Genomic DNA, 7499 nt, shown 5'->3' with positions numbered 1-7499 from the left:
ATGGGACAGCAATGATAATTCTGTGAACTTAGGCAGATCATGAGAGGGAGGGCAGGAAGGGTTTATAGGTTTATAAGATTATGCATGGGAAAGAGCAGGTAGAGAAAGAGGTACTTTTCTCCCTTTCTCACAAGACAAGAACTCGTGGGCACTCCATGAAATTGCAGAGCGGTCGGGTTAGAACGGATAAAAGGAAGTCCTTCTTCACCCAAAGAGTGATGAACACATGGAATTCACTGCCACAGGAAGTGGTGGTGGCTCCAAGCATGGACGGCTTCAAAAGGGAATTAGATAAGCATATGGAGCAGAGGTCCTTCAGTGGCTGTTAGCCACAAGGTATAGATAGGGACTCTCGGTCTGGGGCAAGGGATGCTCTGTCTTCTTGGTGCTTGGGGGGGGGGGCACAGTGGGAGGGCTTCTAATGTCCTGGCCCCACTGGTGGACCTCCTGATGGCCCCTGGTATTTCTGGCCACTGTGTGACCCAGAGTGTTGGACTGGATAGGCCTTTGGCCTGATCAAACATTGGCATCTCTTATGTTCTTATGTTCTTAAGGGTTGCTTCAGTGCTTAGTTCTCGTGGCCCTTACACGCCCAGGGAAATGCCGATCACCACTTTGGGGTCAGGAAGGCATTTTTCTCCAGGCCAGTTTGGCCGGGGATCCTGGAGGGTTTTTTGCCCTCTTCTGGGGTCACTGGGGATGTGGAGGGGGAGGTATTTGTGAATTTCCTACATTGTGCGGGGGTTGGACTAGATGACCCCAGAGGTCCCTTCCAACTCTATGAGTCTATGATTCTACCTACTTGGATCCAAAGGGGAGGGTGAGAGAAATGTTGGCCGGGCTTTTAATGTTAATCTGACTGGCCGTTTGTAGATATAAAGCAGTTGGGCTTGTTATAATTGGGAGGTTTCTTGAGTATTCTTGGGAATGCCATGTTCCACGGAGGTGAAATCGCATCTAGCCCATGGCGTGTGGTTCTTGGCAAAGAGTCACGAACCCGTGTAATACCCTGTTGCAGGAAGTAGTGGTATAATAATATTTCAGTCTAACAGCAGAGTTTCCTAGTAAGACAAAATAATGAAGTTGGGCTGGAATTGCAGACCAGGAAGAAGAGAAGAGAAGAAAAGAAGAAGAGATTGGATTTATACCCCTCCCTTCACTACCCAAAGGAGTCTCAGAGCGGCTTACAAACTCCTTTCCCTTCCCCTCTCCACAACAGAAACCCTGTGAGGGAGGTGGGGCTGAGAGAGCTCTTTTGAGGACTGCCCTTGAGACAACAGCTCTGAGAGAACTTGTGACCAGTGTTCCCTCTAAGCTGAAAGTGTGAGCCAGCTCACCATTTTTTAGCCTCCGGCTCACACATTGTTGTCTTCGCTCAGGAAGGAAGGCTCCAGAGGAAACCAATTTATGCAGTGGTCAAATCACTCACTCACAACCAGTGCTCCCTCTAAGCTATGGAGTCCTGTGAGCAAAAACTCTACTTTGTGAGCTACTGGCATTAAAGGTGTGAGTGCGTGATTTGGCTACTGCATAAATTCGTTTGCTCTGGAGCCCTCCTTCCTGAGCTAAGACAAAACTGTCTGAGCCAGGGGCTAAAAAGCTGTGAGCTAGCTCACACTAACTCAGCTGAGAAGGAGCCCTGCTCAGAACTTTAATCCCAGCAGCGCCCAAAGTAGAATTTTTGCTCACAAGATTCCACAGCTTAGAGGGAGCGCTGCTTGTGACTGACCCAAGGTCACACCAGCAGCTGCATGTGGAGGAGTGGGGAATCAAACCGGGTTCTCCCAGATTAGAGTCCGCGCTCCTAACCACGACACCAAACAATGCACGCAAACGTGCCTTGTTCAAGGCAACCAGACAATCAGGGTAGGAAAAACTTTATCCCTACTAAGAAGTCACCTCCTGCGCTGATCCGTTACAGCACAGCTGTTTAGCAACTCCTCAAGAGTCCAGGGTGGTGTTTTGGCTTGCTTAGCACCTGTTCCATGGTGAGAAGGCTCATGCCGGAGAGCTTTCTGGTGGATCCTGTGTTTGTTTTTCTTGGGCACTGTCAGCCTTTGGGCTGCTTCCGCTTACAGGGAAAGCATCAGTCCAACTTCCCTGCAGGAAAGGAAGTGGGTTCCAAACAAAAGGCCAGAAACTAAAATTGATCCAAAACAAAGAACTGGAAACTTCGGATGTGCCCCCAAATTGCTGATGCTCGTAGGGGTAAACAGTAAAAAGTCCTTGGCTCATACGGACTTTTTGAATCATACGGACACTGAAACCCACTGAAATGTTGGGAAGAGAGAAGAAGAAGAGAGAGGAAGAGAGAAAAAGAGATTGGATTTGCACCCCGCCCTTCACTCGGAGTCTCAGAGCGGCTTACAAACTCCTTTCCCTTCCCCTCCGCACGACAGACACCCTGTGAGGCAGGCGGGGCTGAGAGAGCTCTTGACAGAAACGGCTCTTTTTCAAGAACAGCTCTGACAGAACTGTGGCTTGCCCAAGGTCATCCAGCAGGTGCAAGTGGAGGAGTGGGGAATCAAACCCGGTTCTCCCAGATCAGAGTCTGCACACTTAACCACTACACCAGACTGACATGAGATGAGATGAGATTATCTGGCCCTGGTTACATCTAGGCTAGACTGCTGCAGTACACTGTAGGAGGGACTGCCCTTGGAAACTGTTCAGAAACTTTAATTGGAGCAGGATTCTGTAACCAGGATTTATTATTTTATTTGTTTCATTACATTTTATGAATCGCCTAATCCCCACAAATGTGGGGATGTTGACCGGAGTGGGTAGTACGGACCAGATTGGTGTAGAGCCAGTTTGGTGTAGTGGTTAGTAGCGCGGACTCTAATCTGGGAGAACCGGGTTTGATTCCCCGCTCCTCCTCCACGTGCAGCTGCTGGTGTGCGGTGTTTCCTCTAAGCTGGGTCAGTGTGAGCTAGCTCACAGGTTTTTAGCCTCCGGCTCACACATTTTTGTCTTAGCTCAGGAAGGAGGGCTCACTTACAGCTTTAATGCCAGCAGCTCACAAAGTGGAATTTTGCTCACAAGACTCCACAGCTTAGAGGGAGAGTTGCTGGTGTGACCTTGGGTCAGATACAAGTTCTCTCAAGGGCAGTTCTCGAGAGAGAACCTCACAGGGTTCCTGTTGTAAGCCGCTCTGGGACTCCGAGTGAATGGCGGGGTATAAATCCAATCTCTTCATCTCTCTTCTTCGGATGGCTCAGTCTTGGGCCATCACTTAGTCCTAGGCCTCCCAGTCTGTTTCCAGGTACTATTCAAGGTGCTGGTATAGATGTTTAAATGTAGTGGTGTAGTGGTTTGTAGTGGTATAGTCAGTTTGGTGTAGTGGTTAAGTGTGCGGACTCTAATCTGGGAGAACCAGGTTTGATTCTTCACTCCTCCACTTGCACCTGCTGGATGACCTTTGGCAAGCCGTAGTTCTGACAAGAGCTGTCCTTGAAAAAGAGCAGTTTGTGTCAGAGTTCTCTCATCCCCACCTACCTCACAGGGTGTCTGTTGTGGGGAGGGGAAGGGAAAGGAGTTTGTAAGCCACTCTGAGACTCCAAGTGAAGGGCGGGGTATAAATCCAATCTCTTCTTCTCTTCTTCGAAAGCCCTTTCGTGTAGTGGTTAAGCGCGCACACGATTCCCCACTCCTCCACTTGCACCTGCTGGATGACCTTTGGCAAGCCGTAGTTCTGACAAGAGCTGTCCTTGAAAAAGAGCCGTTTCTGTCAAGAGCTCTCTCAGCCCCGCCTACCTCACAGGCAGTGTTCCCTCTAAGCTGAATTAGTGTGAGCTAGCTCACATTTTTTTAGCCTCCGGCTCACACATTTTTGTCTTGGCTCAGGAAGGAGGGCTCCAGAGCACACTAATTTATTCAGAAGCCAAATCGCTTGCTCACAACTTTAATGCCAGTAGCTCACAGAGTAGAATTTTTGCTCACAAGACTCCACAGCTTAGAGGGAACATTGCTCACAGGGTGTCTGTTGTGGGGAGGGGAAGGGAAAGGAGTTTGTAAGCCACTCTGAGACTCCCTTGGGTAGTGAAGGGTGGGGTACAAAACCAATCTCCTCCTCCTCCTCCTGTTCTTCTTCGTCTTCTTCTTCATCTTCGTCTTCTTGGCTTGGGCCCAACATACCTGAAGGACTGTCTTCACTAGGTTCTCCAACAGGGTGCCCTCCAACTCCTTTCCTGGGGCCTACCAGGTGGGTGGAAGAAGAAGAACTGGTTTTTATAGTCCATGTTTTTCTGCTCTAAGGAAACTCGTGAGGCAGGTGGGGCTGAGAGGGTTCGGAGAGAACTGTGACTGGCCCAAGGTCACCCGGCAGGATGCATGTGGAGGAGGAGGAGTGGGGAATCGCACCCGGCTCTCCAGATGGGAGTCCACAGCTCTTGACCACTACACCACCCTGGCTCTCAGCAAGACTTCTTTTTTTATTTTATAAAAAAAGATCACATCAATTATATTGAAGCTGTAAATTAAGCATATAAGGCCGTGAAGTTGAGATGGATAAACCCTGATCGACCATCAAAACAAGAGGCTCTGCTTATATTCATATCAAGTCAACATAATCCTCATCCTTCGGTAAAATGTCATTTCCCATCAGATAATGAATAACAGGAGACCACGATTCAGTGTATGCCAGTTTCTGTTGATCTGATCTGATCTGTTCAGTTGTGTATTATTGATACGTTTAACTAAAATATAAAAGTCCCACGACTTCCGGAGCTATTGATCTATCGTCGGCATTTTCTGATCTTTCCATGAAAAGTACTGGGTTCGATGCATGGAGAACTCGGACCACAACATGTGTTCAGACGCGTTTATTGTACTTCACAACAAGACACACAAAACGGCCCTGCAAGGCCAACTATATACACTCCACCCGGCACACCTCTGTCCCCATTGGAGGGTTTGAATCTTCTGCCAAGGGTGCTATTGGTGGACTCCCGGTGGATTAGGATCCTAGGTCCCCTTTGTGTTTGGGGAACAAGCGCCTGCTTTAACCGCAGACCCCTGGTGGCAGTCCGCGTACATAACATTCCATTTTGAGGCTAGCGATGTCCTAGCTTAGATGTTCTAGATTAGAGTTGAGGTCAATTGGTCACGTTTCGGTTTCCCAGATGGCATTTTCCAATAATCTTAATAGCAAAACCTCTGGCAGAAGCGGGAGATCCATCTCTGTGAAGTTCTTGATGGGTAAGAGGATACCTCCCCAGAAGTCTTGTACCTGTTCACAAGTCCACCAACAGTGGAGAAAATCCACAAGACTTCTGATCAGCCACTAGAGATTTGATCAGCTGTGTGGAGTTTTAAAATTTTTTGCTTTGGCTGCATTTGTCACCACAGCACAAGGATCTCCACTGCGTGACTGACGGTAAGCTGCGGCAGCCATTTTGTGGCTGGCTCCACCTCCCGCGGCAGCCATTTTGTGGCTACACCCGCCAGAATCCCAAACATGCCCACAGGCTCAAAAAGGTCAGGGAGCCCTGGTCTAGAAGAAGAAGAAGAAGAGATTGGATTTATACCTCCCCCTTCACTACCCAAAGGTGTCTCAGAGCGGCTTAGAAACTCCTTTCCCTTCTCCTCCCCACAACAGACACCCTATGAGGCAGGTGGGGCTGAGAGAGCTCTTGACAGAAACGGCTCTTTTTCAAGAACAGCTCCTATCAGAGCTACGGCTTGCCCAAGGTCATCCAGCCAGGTGCAAGTGGAGGAGTGGGAAATCAAACCCGCTTCTCCCAGATTAGAGTCTGCGCACTTAACCACTAGACCAAACTGGCTCCCTATACACACCTATGAACCTACCCAACCACTGTGGCCATCTTCTAATGTTCTATGATTCTATGAAGAGTACTCGCATGCTATTGGCTGGGTGCTGGGCCCGCCCCTCTCCCCTGCCCACTGCTGGCTTGGCCTCTCTTTCCTGTCGGAATAAACTGCCAAAACGGCTGCCTCTCCTGATGAAGACGCTTCTACTGCTTGGCTCCTCCGTAGCTGTCTGGCTACTGAGGTGAGCCACTGGCCATCAAACCATTCTCCACCTGCTGTGGGGCTCGCTTTCCCCTCAGTGGCTGTTGCTAGCCAACCAAGCTTTGTTCTGCCAGTAAAAAGGCAGGGCCAGGAGGCCCTTTCCAGGCCTACTTTGGCCTTTGCGGGGAACTCGTTGGGGCCAGTCTTGGCTAGGGTTGCCAGCTCCAGGTTGGGAAATTCCTGGAGATTTTGTGGTGAACTCTATGGAAGCCAGAGTTTGGGGAGGAGGGAGGCCTCAGCTGAATAAAATGCCATAGAGGCCACCCTCCAAAGCAGTTATTTTCTCCAGGGGGAGAGAAGAAGAAGAAGAAGAAGAAGAGATTGGATTTATACCCTGCCCTTCACTTGGAGTTTCAGAGCGGCTTACAAACTCCCTTCCCCTTCCCCTCCCCACAACAGACACCCTGTGAGGTGGGTGGGGCTGAGAGAACTCTGACACAAACTGCTCTTTTTCAAGGACAGCTGTGCCAGAGCTTGTGACTGACCCAAGGTCACATCAGCAGGTGCAAGTGGAGGAGTGGGGAATCAAACCCGGTTCAACTTCTCCCAGATTAGAGTCCGCACACTTAACCACTACACCAAACTGGCTCTCCAATCTGTAGTCTGGAGATTTGAGGGGTGGAGCCTGGAGCGGGTGGACACAAAGCTTCTGTTAATGCATCCTAAGACTGCATGAGCTTTCTTCCCAGCCACATCGCACTGTAGGCTCATGTTTCGCTTGTGATCAACCAGAACACCCAGATCTCTCGAGTGGCGGTTGGCATGCCAATGGCTGACGAAGCACGCAGCACAGCCAACGGGAGAACTGGAAAGTGCTGATAGGCTAGGGCTTTTATACATATAGGATGAGGCCCCTCCCCTCCCCTCCCCAAACCCCACCTTCCCTGAGCTCCACCCCCAAAATCTCCAGGTATTTCCCACCCCAGAGTTGGCAACCCAGGATGACCCCGGGGGTCTTCTGCACTGCTTTCTGCTCTAGTGCAGTGGAGGGAAGGCAGCGTTGGCTCTTTGCTTTGGGAAAGAAGTCTGGCTGCCGACAGGCTTGGAAGGGAAAAAATATATATCCCGTCCCTTTAACAGAAACTTAATCTGTAGAAATCGTGGCATGGAGGTCAATGGTATCGCCTGGTAACTAACATCCCGGGAAACCTCTGTTAAAGACACAGGGCTTTTTATTTTGTCTCTAGGCAGTTCAGAACCCGAAACGGGCCGGAGTAGGGGATCAATGTTCCCTCTAAGCTGTGAAGTCTTGTGAGCAAAAATTCTACTTTGTGAGCTACTGGAGTTAAACTTAAGAGCAAACGATTTGGCTACTGTATCAATCAGTTTGCTCTGGAGCCCTCCTTCCTGAGCTGAGACAAAAATGTGTGAGCTGGAGGCTAAAAAAAACTGTGAGCTAGCTCACAGTAACTCAACTTAGAGGGAACACTGGTAGGGATGCCAGCCTCCAGGTGGGACCTGGAGAT

This window comes from Gekko japonicus, unplaced genomic scaffold, assembly GCF_001447785.1.
Source record: "Gekko japonicus isolate JY-2015 unplaced genomic scaffold, Gekko_japonicus_V1.1 scaffold2086, whole genome shotgun sequence".
Taxonomy (NCBI): domain Eukaryota; kingdom Metazoa; phylum Chordata; class Lepidosauria; order Squamata; family Gekkonidae; genus Gekko; species Gekko japonicus.
This window is presented reverse-complemented; position numbering follows the sequence as displayed.